General features: G+C 43.6%; 12 non-coding genes across 12 annotated transcripts; 4 read left to right on the top strand and 8 right to left on the bottom strand.

Annotated features, from left to right (window-relative positions):
- Positions 1-2,127: 2,127 nt before the first annotated feature.
- Positions 2,128-2,201, bottom strand: trnan-guu (transfer RNA asparagine (anticodon GUU)). The gene has a single exon. It is a non-coding gene; the product is annotated as a tRNA-Asn (tRNA).
- Positions 2,202-2,423: 222 nt separating this feature from the next.
- On the bottom strand, positions 2,424-2,494 carry trnag-gcc (transfer RNA glycine (anticodon GCC)). Its single transcript has one exon. It is a non-coding gene; the product is annotated as a tRNA-Gly (tRNA).
- A 241-nt stretch (positions 2,495-2,735) lies between these two features.
- On the top strand, positions 2,736-2,808 carry trnav-aac (transfer RNA valine (anticodon AAC)). The gene has a single exon. It is a non-coding gene; the product is annotated as a tRNA-Val (tRNA).
- Positions 2,809-3,566: 758 nt separating this feature from the next.
- trnal-caa (transfer RNA leucine (anticodon CAA)) lies at positions 3,567-3,638 on the bottom strand. The gene has a single exon. It is a non-coding gene; the product is annotated as a tRNA-Leu (tRNA).
- A 768-nt stretch (positions 3,639-4,406) lies between these two features.
- On the bottom strand, positions 4,407-4,480 carry trnan-guu (transfer RNA asparagine (anticodon GUU)). Its single transcript has one exon. It is a non-coding gene; the product is annotated as a tRNA-Asn (tRNA).
- A 534-nt stretch (positions 4,481-5,014) lies between these two features.
- On the top strand, positions 5,015-5,087 carry trnav-cac (transfer RNA valine (anticodon CAC)). The gene has a single exon. It is a non-coding gene; the product is annotated as a tRNA-Val (tRNA).
- Positions 5,088-9,898: 4,811 nt separating this feature from the next.
- trnan-guu (transfer RNA asparagine (anticodon GUU)) lies at positions 9,899-9,972 on the bottom strand. Its single transcript has one exon. It is a non-coding gene; the product is annotated as a tRNA-Asn (tRNA).
- Positions 9,973-10,194: 222 nt separating this feature from the next.
- trnag-gcc (transfer RNA glycine (anticodon GCC)) lies at positions 10,195-10,265 on the bottom strand. The gene has a single exon. It is a non-coding gene; the product is annotated as a tRNA-Gly (tRNA).
- A 241-nt stretch (positions 10,266-10,506) lies between these two features.
- On the top strand, positions 10,507-10,579 carry trnav-cac (transfer RNA valine (anticodon CAC)). Its single transcript has one exon. It is a non-coding gene; the product is annotated as a tRNA-Val (tRNA).
- A 1,596-nt stretch (positions 10,580-12,175) lies between these two features.
- On the bottom strand, positions 12,176-12,249 carry trnan-guu (transfer RNA asparagine (anticodon GUU)). Its single transcript has one exon. It is a non-coding gene; the product is annotated as a tRNA-Asn (tRNA).
- Positions 12,250-12,471: 222 nt separating this feature from the next.
- Positions 12,472-12,542, bottom strand: trnag-gcc (transfer RNA glycine (anticodon GCC)). The gene has a single exon. It is a non-coding gene; the product is annotated as a tRNA-Gly (tRNA).
- Positions 12,543-12,783: 241 nt separating this feature from the next.
- On the top strand, positions 12,784-12,856 carry trnav-cac (transfer RNA valine (anticodon CAC)). The gene has a single exon. It is a non-coding gene; the product is annotated as a tRNA-Val (tRNA).
- The last annotated feature ends 3,439 nt before the right edge of the window (positions 12,857-16,295 follow it).

Raw genomic sequence — 16,295 nt, 5'->3', positions numbered from 1 at the left:
TGCTGTCTGTAACTCAAAGATGCTTACTCTGGTGAATATCCAAAGAGTTAGAGAAGACAGCTGTAGTCCCAATGGGTGTCAGCCTTCCATTTGAATTGAGAATCTGTCGAAGATTCGCTTGAAACCTAAATCATAGCAGAGGATGGTTTCCATCCATCGACCTCTGGGTTATGGGCCCAGCACGCTTCCGCTGCCTGTAACTAGAAGATGCTTACTCTGGTGAATATCCAAAGAGTTAGAGAAGACAGCTGTAGTCTGAATAGGTGTCAGCCTTCCATTTGAATTAAGAATCAGTCAAAGATTCGCTTGAAACCTAAGTCATAGCAGAGGATGGTTTCAATCCATCGACCTCTGGGTTATGGGCCCAGCACGCTTCCGCTGCGCCACTCTGCTGTCTGTAACTCAAAGATGCTTACTCTGGTGAATATCCAAAGAGTTAGAGAAGACAGCTGTAGTCCCAATGGGTGTCAGCCTTCCATTTGAATTAAGAATCAGTCAAAGATTCACCTGAAACCTAAATCATAGTAGAGGATGGTTTCGATCCATCGACCTCTGGGTTATGGGCCCAGCACGCTTCCGCTGCCTGTAACTAGAAGATGCTTACTCTGGTGAATATCCAAAGAGTTAGAGAAGACAGCTGTAGTCTGAATGGGTGTCAGCCTCCATTTGAATTAAGAATCAGTCAAAGATTCGCTTGAAACCTAAGTCATAGCAGAGGATGGTTTCAATCCATCGACCTCTGGGTTATGGGCCCAGCACGCTTCCGCTGCGCCACTCTGCTGTCTGTAACTCAAAGATGCTTACTCTGGTGAATATCCAAAGAGTTAGAGAAGACAGCTGTAGTCCCAATGGGTGTCAGCCTTCCATTTGAATTGAGAATCTGTCGAAGATTCGCTTGAAACCTAAATCATAGCAGAGGATGGTTTCCATCCATCGACCCCTGGGTTATGGGCCCAGCACGCTTCCGCTGCCTGTAACTAGAAGATGCTTACTCTGGTGAATATCCACAGAGTTAGAGAAGACAGTTGTTGTCTGAATGGGTGTCAGCCTTCCATTTGAATTAAGAATCAGTCAATGATTCACTTGAAACCTAAATCATAACAGAGGATGGTTTCCATCCATCGACCTCTGGGTTATGGGCCCAGCACGCTTCCCCTGCGCCACTCTGCTGTCTGTAACTCCAAGATGCTTACTCTGGTGAATATCCAAAGAGTTAGAGAAGACAGCTGTAGTCCCAATGGGTGTCAGCCTTCCATTTGAATTGAGAATCTGTCGAAGATTCGCTTGAAACCTAAATCATAGCAGAGGATGGTTTCCATCCATCGACCTCTGGGTTATGGGCCCAGCACGCTTCCGCTGCCTGTAACTAGAAGATGCTTACTCTGGTGAATATCCACAGAGTTAGAGAAGACAGTTGTTGTCTGAATGGGTGTCAGCCTTCCATTTGAATTAAGAATCAGTCAAAGATTCGCTTGAAACCTAAGTCATAGCAGAGGATGGTTTCGATCCATCGACCTCTGGGTTATGGGCCCAGCACGCTTCCCCTGCGCCACTCTGCTGTCTGTAACGCCAAGATGCTTACTCTGGTGAATATCCAGACAAACTACTTGTAACAAAGTGATTTGGAACCCATCAGAAGTAGTCTTTCTTTCTGAGTCCTGGTTGTGTCCACATTTTAAATGGCATTTTTTTTAAAGAAAACATTGTAGTAATCATCAAACTCTGTGGATCCATTGGGATTTTATTCAAAACGAATAGAATTTAGGCTTACATTCACGTGGTTTGAAAACAAACTGAGAAAGTGTTATGGAACTAACATCAAGACACTGACGGGATTTGAGCCCAACCTCTTCTGCTTAACAGTCAGGCACATTGACTGACACCAACAGCGCCTGGAAAAAAAATGGGATTTCAACTCGATGCCTATAACCCTTCATTCAATTAATGATAGCCAATTTGAGGCGATAGCATTGATTATCAGTAATTTACATTAGTTTAAACAAGCTTGGCTTGAAAGTTATGTTGCAAACGTAGCACACGTTTTAACTACAAACTTTTTTGCAAACTTAGAGAAGGACATGGGCTGTACAAGAAAACCCTCGAACCCCCGTGCTCGTGTCAAAATCCCGTCCCTGGGTGGGCTTGAACCACCATCCTCTCAGTTAACAGCCGAACGCGCTGACCGATTGCGCCACAGAGACTGGCTAGTTTAAATGATAAATTACTCCCCAAAAAATTATAAAATCTCATGTTACGATAGCCCGATGTCATTGTCTTTGGATGGGCGTAACTAGAAGTACACTGCTTCAGCATTCGGGGAGTCCAAAATGCCTTTTGGGTGGAATGACTGTGTCTTGCGGTTGTCACAAACATTGCTTTTGTCCCTTATGAATATTGGTTAAAATGTAACAAGATCAACAGATTGCATTGGCCGGGAATCGGACCCGGGTCTCCCGCGTGGCAGGCGAGAATTCTACCACTGAACCACCAATGCCTGTGGAGTAATAGAGATTTATGAACTCGGTTAAGAGTAAGAACGTTTGAAATGCGGGCTGCGACAAACAAAACATGCTACAAAGTGGAACACATTCTACTTGCACAAGGGATATAACAACATCCACAAAAGGCAAGAAATGCAATGCAGCTAGTAACAGCAATAAGACTAGCGAGCACCATGTTTTCCGTCGGCCGAAAATGTACTTGTAAGTCTTGATAAAGGTCTGTGACTTGCAGCAGTTTCCATGGTGTAGTGGTTATCACGTTCGCCTAACACGCGAAAGGTCCCCTGTTCGAAACAGGGTGGAAACAAGGCTTTTTTTACTTTCCTTCATACGTCTATAAATAAGCAAGGAAAGAAATAATAGCAAGGTCCTGTGTTTCATCATGAAGTAGTTTGCAACATACCTGAGCACCTCATGTACAGCCGAGCTCACACAACACCAAATTTAGAGGGTTCTCATATAGGCAGACCTTTGGCTTCAATATCATGAATGCTGGGTTCCATGAAAATGTCACGCACAAACCTATGAAATTTCTCATTCATTCAAGTCACTGTATTTTCAGGGCTTTGCATCGATTGCAACTGTACTGTGTAGATTGACTTATAAGACGTTTAACCTCTCAGCTAAGCAGGAATCATAAGTGTAATTCCCAAAGATTCACCTGAAACCTAAATCATAGTAGAGGATGGTTTCAAACCATCGACCTCTGGGTTATGGGCCCAGCACGCTTCCGCTGCGCCACTCTGCTGTCTGTAACTCAAAGATGCTTACTCTGGTGAATATCCAAAGAGTTAGAGAAGACAGCTGTAGTCCCAATGGGTGTCAGCCTTCCATTTGAATTAAGAATCAGTCAAAGATTCACCTGAAACCTAAATCATAGTAGAGGATGGTTTCGATCCATCGACCTCTGGGTTATGGGCCCAGCACGCTTCCACTGCCTGTAACTAGAAGATGCTTACTCTGGTGAATATCCAAAGAGTTAGAGAAGACAGCTGTAGTCTGAATGGGTGTCAGCCTTCCATTTGAATTAAGAATCAGTCAAAGATTCGCTTGAAACCTAAGTCATAGCAGAGGATGGTTTCGATCCATCGACCTCTGGGTTTTGGGCCCAGCACGCTTCCGCTGCGCCACTCTGCTGTCTGTAACTCAAAGATGCTTACTCTGGTGAATATCCAAAGAGTTAGAGAAGACAGCTGTAGTCCCAATGGGTGTCAGCCTTCCATTTGAATTAAGAATCAGTCAAAGATTCGCTTGAAACCTAAATCATAGCAGAGGATGGTTTCCATCCATCGACCTCTGGGTTATGGGCCCAGCACGCTTCCGCTGCGCCACTCTGCTGTCTGTAACTCAAAGATGCTCACTCTGGTGAATATCCAGACAAACTACTTGTAACAAAGTGATTTGGAACCCATCTGAAGTAGTCTTTCTTTCCGAGTCCTGGTTGTGTCCACATTTTAAATGGCATTTTTTTTAAAGAAAACATTGTAGTAATCATCAAACTCTGTGGATCCATTGGGATTTTATTCAAAACGAATAGAATTTAGTCTTACATTCACGTGGTTTGAAAACAAACTGAGAAAGTGTAATGGAACTAACATCAAGACACTGACGGGATTTGAGCCCAACCTCTTCTGCTTAACAGTCAGGCACTTTGACTGACACCAACAGCGCCTGGAAAAAAATGGGATTTCAACTCGATGCCTATAACCCTTCATTCAATTAATGATAGCCAATTTGAGGCGATAGCATTGATTATCAGTAATTTACATTAGTTTAAACAAGCGTGGCTTGAAAGTTATGTTGCAAACGTAGCACACGTTTTAACTAGAAACTTTTTTGCAAACTTAGAGAAGGACATGGGCTGTACAAGAAAACCCTCGAACCCCCGTGCTCGTGTCAAAATCCCGTCCCTGGGTGGGCTTGAACCACCATCCTCTCAGTTAACAGCCGAACGCGCTGACCGATTGCGCCACAGAGACTGACTAGTTTAAATGATAAATTACTCCCCAAAAAATTATAAAATCTCATGTTACGATAGCCCGATGTCATTGTCTTTGGATGGGCGTAACTAGAAGTACACTGCTTCAGCATTCGGGGAGTCCAATATGCCTTTTGGGTGGAATGACTGTGTCTTGCGGTTGTCACAAACATTGCTTTTGTCCCTTATGAATATTGGTTAAAATGTAACAAGATCAACAGATTGCTTTGGCCGGGAATCGGACCCGGGTCTCCCGCGTGGCAGGCGAGAATTCTACTACTGAGCCACCAATGCCTGTGGCATAATGGAGATTTATGAACTCGGTTAAGAGGAAGAACGTTTGAAATGCGGGCTGCGACAAACAAAACATGCTACAAAGTGGAACACATTCTACTTGCACAAGGGATATAACAACATCCACAAAAGGCAAGAAATGCAATGCAGCTAGTAACAGCAATAAGACTAGCGAGCACCATGTTTTCCGTCGGCCGAAAATGTACTTGTAAGTCTTGATAAAGGTCTGCGACTTGCAGCAGTTTCCATGGTGTAGTGGTTATCACATTCGCCTCACACGCGAAAGGTCCCCTGTTCGAAACAGGGTGGAAACAAGGCTTTTTTTACTTTCCTTCTTACGTCTATAAATAAGCAAGGAAAGAAATAATAGCAAGGTCCTGTGTTTCATCATGAAGTAGATTGCAACATACCTGAGCACCTCATGTACAGCCGAGCTCACACAACACCAAATTTAGAGGGTTCTCATATAGGCAGACCTTTGGCTTCAATATCATGAATGCTGGGTTCCATGAAAATGTCACGCACAAACCTATGAAATTTCTCATTCATTCAAGTCACTGTATTTTCAGGGCGTTGCATCGATTGCAACTGTACTGTGTAGATTGACTTATAAGACGTTTAACCTCTCAGCTAAGCAGGAATCATAAGTGTAATTCCCAAAGATTCACCTGAAACCTAAATCATAGTAGAGGATGGTTTCAAACCATCGACCTCTGGGTTATGGGCCCAGCACGCTTCCGCTGCGCCACTCTGCTGTCTGTAACTCAAAGATGCTTACTCTGGTGAATATCCAGAGAGTTAGAGAAGACAGCTGTAGTCCCAATGGGTGTCAGCCTTCCATTTGAATTAAGAATCAGTCAAAGATTCACCTGAAACCTAAATCATAGTAGAGGATGGTTTCGATCCATCGACCTCTGGGTTATGGGCCCAGCACGCTTCCGCTGCCTGTAACTAGAAGATGCTTACTCTGGTGAATATCCAAAGAGTTAGAGAAGACAGCTGTAGTCTGAATGGGTGTCAGCCTTCCATTTGAATTAAGAATCAGTCAAAGATTCGCTTGAAACCTAAGTCATAGCAGAGGATGGTTTCGATCCATCGACCTCTGGGTTATGGGCCCAGCACGCTTCCGCTGCGCCACTCTGCTGTCTGTAACTCAAAGATGCTTACTCTGGTGAATATCCAAAGAGTTAGAGAAGACAGCTGTAGTCCCAATGGGTTTCAGCCTTGCATTTGAATTAAGAATCTGTCAAAGATTCGCTTGAAACCTAAGTCATAGCAGAGGATGGTTTCCATCCATCGACCTCTGGGTTATGGGCCCAGCACGCTTCCGCTGCGCCACTCTGCTGTCTGTAACTCAAAGATGCTTACTCTGGTGAATATCCAAAGAGTTAGAGAAGACAGCTGTAGTCCCAATGGGTGTCAGCCTTCCATTTGAATTAAGAATCAGTTGAAGATTCGCTTGAAACCTAAATCATAGCAGAGGATGAAACCACACTCCTGGACAAGGGATGGACCTTGTTCACTTCTGGAGTTGCTCAGGGTTTGAGGGCACAGGCGGGTGTGGGGATACTCACGAGTCCCCGGCTGAGTGCCTGTACGTTGGAGTTCACCCCAGTGGACAAGAGGGTCGCCTCCCTTCGCCTTAGGGTTGGAGGGGGGAAAACTCTGACTGTTGTTTGTGCATACGCACCAAACAGGAGTTCAGAGTATTCAGCCTTCTTGGATACCTTGCATGGGGTCCTGTATGGGGAGCCGGCAGGGGATTCCATAGTCTTGCTGGGGGACTTCAACGCGCACGTGGGCAATGACAGTGATACTTGGACTGGCGTGATTGGGAGGAACGGTCTCCCTGATCTGAACCTGAGTGGTGGATTGTTATTGGACTTCTGTGCTAGTCACGGACTTGCGATAACAAACACCATGTTCAAGCATAAGGATGCTCATAGGTGTACCTGGTACCAGAGCACCCTAGGCCAAAGATCAATGATCGATTTTGTAATCGTATCAGCTGATCTGAGGCCGTATGTTTTGGACACTCGGGTGAAGAGAGGGGCTGAACTGTCAACTGATCACCATCTGGTGGTGAGTTGGGTTAGATGGCGGGGGAACCTCTGGACAGACCTGGCAAACCCAAGCGTGTAGTGCGGGTGAACTGGGAACGTTTGGAGGAGTCCTCTGTCCGGAAGGACTTCAACTCCCACCTCCGGCGGGACTTCTCTGCCATCCCTGTGGAGGTTGGGGACATTGAACAGGAATGGGCAATGTTCAAAGCCTCTATTGCTAAAGCTGCAGATGCGAGCTGTGGCCAGAAGGTCTTAGGTGCCTCAAGGGGCGGTAACCCTCGAACACCCTGGTGGACAGTGGTGGTCAGGGAAGCCGTCCGACTGAAGAAGGAGTCCTACCGGGGTATGTTATCCCGGGGGACTCCGGAGGCAGTTGCAAGGTACCGACGGGCCCGAAGGGCAGCGGCCGTGGCTGTGGACGAGGCTAAGCAGAGGGTGTGGGAGCAGTTCGGGGAATCCATGGAGAAGGACTATCGGGCGGCACCAAAGCTGTTCTGGAAGACCATACGGCACCTCAGGAGGGGTAAGCAGGGAACCATCCAAGCTGTGTACGGCAAGGATGGGACTTTGCTGACTTCAAGTGAGGAAGTCGTGGGGCGTTGGAAAGAGCACTTTGAGGAACTCCTGAACCCAAATACATCAGACACACCCTCCCTGATAGGAGCAGGGCCTGAGGATGATGGCGGATCGACGTCGATCTCTCGGAGTGAAGTCACTGAGGTAGTTAGACAACTCCACAGTGGCAAAGCTCCGGGGGTTGACGAGATCCGTCCAGAAATGCTGAAGGCTCTGGGTGTTGATGGGCTGTCTTGGTTGATACGCCTTTTCAACATTGCGTGGAAGTCTGGGACAGTGCCGAGGGAGTGGCAGACTGGGGTGGTGGTTCCCCTTTTCAAAAAGGGGGACCAGAGGGTGTGTGCTAATTACAGGGGTATCACACTACTCAGCCTCCCTGGGAAATTTTACGCCAAGGTACTGGAAAGGAGGGTCCGGCCGATAGTCGAACCTCAGATTCAAGAGGAGCAATGTGGATTCCGTCCTGGTCGTGGAACAACTGACCAACTCTTTACGCTTGCGGGAATCCTGGAGAGGGCCTGGGAGTATGCCTATCCAGTCTACATGTGTTTTGTGGATTTGGAGAAGGCGTATGACCGCGTCCCTCGGGAGATGTTGTGGGAGGTGCTGAGGGAGTACGGAGTGAGGGGAACCCTGATGAGGGCCATCCAATCTCTGTACAACCAAAGCGAGAGTTGTGTCCGGGTGCTTGGATGTAAGTCGGATCCGTTTCCAGTGGGGGTTGGTCTCCGCCAGGGCTGCGCTCTGTCACCTATCCTGTTTGTGATTTTCATGGACAGGATTTCTAGGCGGAGTCGTGGCCATGGCGGAGAGGGTATACGTCTCGGGGGGCTAAAGGTTGCGTCACTGCTGTTTGCAGATGATGTGGTCCTGATGGCACCTTCGGTTCGTGACCTTCAGCTCTCACTGGATCGGTTCGCAGCCGAGTGTTCAGCGGCTGGAATGAGGATCAGCATCTCCAAATCTGAGGCCATGGTTCTCAGCAGGAAACCGATGGTTTTTACAGTCCGGGTAGGGGACAGGACTCTGTCCCAGGTGGAGGAGTTTAAGTATCTCGGGGTCTTGTTCACGAGTGAGGGAAAGATGGAGAAGGAAATCAGCCGGAGAATCGGAGCAGCTGGGGCAGTATTGCAGTCTCTCTGCCGCACTGTTGTGACGAAACGGGAGCTGAGCCAGAAGGCAAAGCTCTCGGTCTACCGAGCTATCTACATTCCTACTCTCACCTATGGTCATGAAGTGTGGGTAATGACCGAAAGAATAAGATCGCGGATACAAGCGGCCGAAATGAGTTTCCTCAGAAGGGTGGCTGGCATCTCCCTTAGAGATAGGGTGAGAAGTGCAGTCACCCGAGAGAGACTCGGAGTAGAGCCGCTGCTCCTTCGCTTGGAAAGGAGCCAGCTTAGGTGGTTCGGGTATCTCGTGCGGATGCCTCACGAGCGTCTCCCTAGGGAGGTCCTCGTTGCACGTCCCACTGGGAGGAGGCCCCGCGGCAGGCCAAGGACCAGATGGGGGGATTACATCTCCTCTCTGGCCTGGGAACGCTTCGGGATTCCCCAGGAGGAAGTCGCAAATGTTGCTCTGGAGAGGGAAGTCTGGGGGTCTCTGCTGGAGCTGCTGTCCCCGCGACCCGATTCCGGATAAGCGGTTGAAGATGGATGGTTTCCATCCATCGACCTCTGGGTTATGGGCCCAGCACGCTTCCGCTGTGCCACTCTGCTGTCTGTAACTCAAAGATGCTCACTCTGGTGAATATCCAAAGAGTTAGAGAAGACAGCTGTAGTCCCAATGAGTGTCAGCCTTCCATTTGAATTAAGAATCAGTCGAAGATTCGCTTGAAACCTAAATCATAGCAGAGGATGGTTTCCATCCATCGACCTCTGGGTTATGGGCCCAGCACGCTTCCCCTGCGCCACTCTGCTGTCTGTAACTCCAAGATGCTTACTCTGGTGAATATCCAGACAAACTACTTGTAACAAAGTGATTTGGAACCCATCTGAAGTAGTCTTTCTTTCTGAGTCCTGGTTGTGTCCACATTTTAAATGGCATTTTTTTTAAAGAAAACATTGTAGTAATCATCAAACTCTGTGGATCCATTGGGATTTTATTCAAAACGAATAGAATTTAGTCTTACATTCACGTGGTTTGAAAACAAACTGAGAAAGTGTAATGGAACTAACATCAAGACACTGACGGGATTTGAGCCCAACCTCTTCTGCTTAACAGTCAGGCACTTTGACTGACACCAACAGCGCCTGGAAAAAAATAGGATTTCAACTCGATGCCTATAACCCTTCATTCAATTAATGATAGCCAATTTGAGGCGATAGCATTGATTATCAGTAATTTACATTAGTTTAAACAAGCTTGGCTTGAAAGTTATGTTGCAAACATAGCACACGTTTTAACTAGAAACTTTTTTGCAAACTTAGAGAAGGACATGGGCTGTACAAGAAAACCCTCGAACCCCCGTGCTCGTGTCAAAATCCCGTCCCTGGGTGGGCTTGAACCACCATCCTCTCAGTTAACAGCCGAACGCGCTGACCGATTGCGCCACAGAGACTGACTAGTTTAAGTGATAAATTACTCCCCAAAAAATTATAAAATCTCATGTTACGATAGCCCGATGTCATTGTCTTTGGATGGGCGTAACTAGAAGTACACTGCTTCAGCATTCGGGGAGTCCAATATGCCTTTTGGGTGGAATGACTGTGTCTTGCGGTTGTCACAAACATTGCTTTTGTCCCTTATGAATATTAGTTCAAATGTAACAAGATCAACAGATTGCATTGGCCGGGAATCGGACCTGGGTCTCCCGCGTGGCAGGCGAGAATTCTACCACTGAACCACCAATGCCTGTGGAGTAATACAGATTTATGAACTCGGTTAAGAGGAAGAACGTTTGAAATGCGGGCTGCGACAAACAAAACATGCTACAAAGTGGAACACATTCTACTTGCACAAGGGATATAACAACATCCACAAAAGGCAAGAAATGCAATGCAGCTAGTAACAGCAATAAGACTAGCGAGCATCATGTTTTCCGTCGGCCGAAAATGTACTTGTAAGTCTTGATAAAGGTCTGTGACTTGCAGCAGTTTCCATGGTGTAGTGGTTATCACATTCGCCTCACACGCGAAAGGTCCCCTGTTCGAAACAGGGTGGAAACAAGGCTTTTTTTACTTTCCTTCATACGTCTATAAATAAGCAAGGAAAGAAATAATAGCAAGGTCCTGTGTTTCATCATGAAGTAGTTTGCAACATACCTGAGCACCTCATGTACAGCCGAGCTCACACAACACCAAATTTAGAGGGTTCTCATATAGGCAGACCTTTGGCTTCAATATCATGAATGCTGGGTTCCATGAAAATGTCACGCACAAACCTATGAAATTTCTCATTCATTCAAGTCACTGTATTTTCAGGGCGTTGCATCGATTGCAACTGTACTGTGTAGATTGACTTATAAGACGTTTAACCTCTCAGCTAAGCACGAATCATAAGTGTAATTCCCAAAGATCAGTCAAAGATTCACCTGAAACCTAAATCATAGTAGAGGATGGTTTCGATCCATCGACCTCTGGGTTATGGGCCCAGCACGCTTCCGCTGCCTGTAACTAGAAGATGCTTACTCTGGTGAATATCCACAGAGTTAGAGAAGACAGCTATAGCCTGAATGGGTGTCAGCCTTCCATTTGAATTAAGAATCAGTCAAAGATTCGCTTGAAACCTAAGTCATAGCAGAGGATGGTTTCGATCCATCGACCTCTGGGTTATGGGCCCAGCACGCTTCCGCTGCCTGTAACTAGAAGATGCTTACTCTGGTGAATATCCAAAGAGTTAGAGAAGACAGCTGTAGTCTGAATGGGTGTCAGCCTTCCATTTGAATTAAGAATCAGTCAAAGATTGGCTTGAAACCTGAGTCATAGCAGAGGATGGTTTCGATCCATCGACCTCTGGGTTATGGGCCCAGCACGCTTCCGCTGCGCCACTCTGCTGTCTGTAACTCAAAGATGCTTACTCTGGTGAATATCCAAAGAGTTAGAAAAGACAGCTGTAGTCCCAATGGGTGTCAGCCTTCCATTTGAATTAAGAATCAGTCGAAGATTCGCTTGAAACCTAAATCATAGCAGAGGATGGTTTCCATCCAACGACCTCTGGGTTATGGGCCCAGCACGCTTCCCCTGCGCCACTCTGCTGTCTGTAACTCCAAGATGCTTACTCTGGTGAATATCCAGACAAACTACTTGTAACAAAGTGATTTGGAACCCATCTGAAGTAGTCTTTCTTTCTGAGTCCTGGTTGTGTCCACATTTTAAATGGCATTTTTTTTAAAGAAAACATTGTAGTAATCATCAAACTCTGTGGATCCATTGGGATTTTATTCAAAACGAATAGAATTTAGGCTTACATTCACGTGGTTTGAAAACAAACTGAGAAAGTGTAATGGAACTAACATCAAGACACTGACGGGATTTGAGCCCAACCTCTTCTGCTTAACAGTCAGGCACTTTGACTGACACCAAAAGCGCCTGGAAATAAATGGGATTTCAACTCGATGCCTATAACCCTTCATTCAATTAATGATAGCCAATTTGAGGCGATAGCATTGATTATCAGTAATTTACATTAGTTTAAACAAGCTTGGCTTGAAAGTTATGTTGCAAACGTAGCACACGTTTTAACTAGAAACTTTTTTGCAAACTTAGAGAAGGACATGGGCTGTACAAGAAAACCCTCGAACCCCCGTGCTCGTGTCAAAAGCCCGTCCCTGGGTGGGCTTGAACCACCATCCTCTCAGTTAACAGACGAACGCGCTGACCGATTGCGCCACAGAGACTGACTAGTTTAAATGATAAATTACTCCCCAAAAAATTATAAAATCTCATGTTACGATAGCCCGATGTCATTGTCTTTGGATGGGCGTAACTAGAAGTACACTGCTTCAGCATTCGGGGAGTCCAATATGCCTTTTGGGTGGAATGACTGTGTCTTGCGGTTGTCACAAACATTGCTTTTGTCCCTTATGAATATTAGTTAAAATGTAACAAGATCAACAGATTGCATTGGCCGGGAATCGGACCCGGGTCTCCCGCGTGGCAGGCGAGAATTCTACCACTGAACCACCAATGCCTGTGGAGTAATAGAGATTTATGAACTCGGTTAAGAGGAAGAACGTTTGAAATGCGGGCTGCGACAAACAAAACATGCTACAAAGTGGAACACATTCTACTTGCACAAGGGATATAACAACATCCACAAAAGGCAAGAAATGCAATGCAGCTAGTAACAGCAATAAGACTAGCGAGCACCATGTTTTCCGTCGGCCGAAAATGTACTTGTAAGTCTTGATAAAGGTCTGTGACTTGCAGCAGTTTCCATGGTGTAGTGGTTATCACATTCGCCTCACACGCGAAAGGTCCCCTGTTCGAAACAGGGTGGAAACAAGGCTTCTTTTACTTTCCTTCTTACGTCTATAAATAAGCAAGGAAAGAAATAATAGCAAGGTCCTGTGTTTCATCATGAAGTAGTTTGCAACATACCTGAGCACCTCATGTACAGCCGAGCTCACACAACACCAAATTTAGAGGGTTCTCATATAGGCAGACCTTTGGCTTCAATATCATGAATGCTGGGTTCCATGAAAATGTCACGCACAAACCTATGAAATTTCTCATTCATTCAAGTCACTGTATTTTCAGGGCGTTGCATCGATTGCAACTGTACTGTGTAGATCAGGGGTCACCAACCTTTTTGAAACCAAGGGCTACTTCTTGGGTACTGATTACTGCGAAGGGCTACCAGTTAGATACACACTTAAATAAATTGCCAGAAGTAGCCAATTTGCTCAATTTACCTTTAACTCTGTTATTATTAATAATTAATGATATTTATCTTTGTGGAAACACTGATCATCTTAATGATTTCTCACAATAAATATATATAGAAACAGATAAATATCAATATGCAACACTTTATTTTTATATTTTCTCTAAGTGCACATTTTTCAAATTGAACATTTTCAAATGATCACTTCTAAGACAGTCTTGTGAAATCACAATATCCCATTTTAACTAGCTAGCCACTAACATTTTTTAACAAATCATGAATTACTTTGCACCATGTTTGTACAAATAATAACTCATGTAAAATACAAAAGTAAACTCTCCAATTTTTAAATCATGTCACACTTTGAACTGGACACCAAATCTGTTATCTGTTTCTTTGTCAGTTAGTGGGAAGCCTGGCATTGCATGCTGTTAACTAGTGTGTTGTACTCTGGTGTGTAACTTGACACTGCAACTCTTAATAGAGTCTTGCAGATGTGCATCAGTGAGGCGTGTTCTGTGTTTGTTCTTGATGAAGTTCATGTCAGAAAAGGCTGATTCACAAAGATAAGATTTTTCCTCATTGTTTGCGGAATCTTCTTAATCTTTTGGACATATTTTCACAGCAATCTGGCCTTAAGCTTAATTATGATAAATGTAAAATGTTAAGGATCGGAAATCTAAAGGGAACGTCCTTTCGAATGGAATGCAAAGTGCCTGTTTTGTGGACAGATGGACCAGTTAACATACTTGGTGTTGTTGTCCCAGAAAATCTGGAAGATCTAGGCTCAGTAAATTATGATAATCGACTAAGAAAGCTGGACAAAATTATGCAATTATGGAAAGGGAAATCCCTAACCTTGTATGGTAGAATGTCTATTGCCAACTAGTTAAATATTCCTCAATTTATTTATTTGTTTTTGTCATTACCAGCTCCATCACAAAACTTTTTTAAGATTTATGAGCGGAGGGTCTTCGATTTTGTCTGGAACGGCAAACCAGAAAAGATTAAAAGAAAGGTTTTGTACAAAGAGTATGAATATGGGGGCCTGAAACTTCTCAACCTTGAAGCCATGTGTCTGTCTTTAAAAGCATCAATTGTTCCAAAGATGTATTTAAACATTGAGTGGTACACAAATGTGGTTTCTGTTATTTTAGGAGAGTTCATTGACAATCATGATTTAGTCAATTTAATTATAGTACTCGGTAAAATGTTTATTTTTAAGGCCAAAAACAGATATTCACTTAGTATTACTTTCTTTAAAACATTTATTCAGTATTTTCTAACTTTAGAAAGTTACATGGTTGAAAACGATAATGATGGAGAAGGTGGCAAGTTGGCTACATGACTCTTGTCTTACATTAAACATTAAGAAAACTGCAACAATGTATTTTGTAAACAAATATAAAATGTCATCCTTTCCAAATATAAAGGTTAATAAGGAAATAATACAAAATGTTAGTGAATATCGTTACCTGGGTGTCATTTTGGAGCCAACACTTGGCTTTAAAAAACATATCAAACAGATGTGCCAGAGTCTTAAATACAACATAAAAACGTTCAAAATGTATCAGGAATTCATTAACACTGGAGGCAGCTCAAACTTATTTTAATGCGATGATTATGTCTCGTTTTTATTATTGTATAACATGTTGGTCGCAGGCAAGCAAAATGACACTAAGGCCATTGGAAACTTTGCACAAACAATCCCTCAAAATCCTTGACCGAAAACCACAACACCACCATCATTGTTTAGTTCTCCAAAAATATAGATTGTTAAATTTAGCTAACATTCAAAGATTAGCATCAATACGAATGGCCCATCGAATCTTAAATAACACTGCACCAGTGCCACTTAAGCACTTTGTCCAGTTTACATCTGCTGTGACAACTAGAAACACACGAGCCTCCACCAGGGGGCAGTGTAGCATACCCAGATGTAAAACCTCTTTTGCACAATCAGCCTTTTCATATAAAGCCATAAAGGAATGGAACGACCTCACAACAAACTTGAAAAGTCTAACAGATTACTCTTCATTCACAATTGAAGTTAAAAAGTGGCTTTGGAGCAATCAAAGCTGCTCACACGGTCACTAAAATGGGCATTATGTTTGACACATCAACCTAATGTGTATTATATTTATCCATGAGAGCATTTTTATTGTAAATTGTGAGGTGTGTGTGTTAAAATCATGGTTGTTTTTACAAATGATGACAGATGTGAACAAAAGCATGTATTGTCTTTGTGTGATGATGTAAATGAGGTGTGGTTGTATTGTATATTAAGTATGTGTCCATGAAAGGGCATTTTATGAGTTTTTTCTTAATACTTGTGTATGTTTTTATTGTCATAATTTTATTGCATGTTTTTTTTTTTTTGTATCCCTTTAATTTAGGTAGTCAGGGACTGCAGATGGAAATTAGCTATTTAGCTATAATCTGGTACAGAACATATCTGTCTTTGAGCTTAATGTTTCTGTACATTGTCCCTTCAAATAAAGACTAAACTAAACTAAACTAAAAAACATTAAAAAAAAGATGAGAAGTCCTCAAAGGCTTATTTTGAAAGTATATTTATGTTTATATATTATATGATATCTGTTGTTGTGTTCCCTAATTTGAGTGACCTGGACATAATCTGGACTGTACATAAATGCTTATTTTGAAAATTTAATTTTGTTTATAAATTATATGCAATCTGTTGTGTTCCCTAATTTTTTTCTGTGTACATGAATGAAGGTGTGTGTTGCTGAGTCCGACTTGGACATTATCTGGACTGGGCCTGGTTTAAAAAACCCTTTAAACAAATCTAATTTCATTGACAACCTGGTCTGTTGAAGATAAGGCCCTTTTTTTTTAAATAAAATAAAATAAGATAAATAAATAAAAAACATTTTCTTGGATAAAAAAGAAAGTAAAACAATATAAAAATAATTACATAAAAAATAGTAATTAATGAAAATGTTAGTGGACCAGCAGCCTATACAATCATGAGTGCTTCAGGGACTGTGTCCCTTGCAGATGTGTTGTCTATGTTGTGGGAACCAGAATATTGGT

This window comes from Entelurus aequoreus, linkage group LG18 (genome assembly GCF_033978785.1).
Source record: "Entelurus aequoreus isolate RoL-2023_Sb linkage group LG18, RoL_Eaeq_v1.1, whole genome shotgun sequence".
Taxonomy (NCBI): Eukaryota; Metazoa; Chordata; class Actinopteri; order Syngnathiformes; family Syngnathidae; genus Entelurus; species Entelurus aequoreus.
This window is presented reverse-complemented; position numbering and strand designations above follow the sequence as displayed.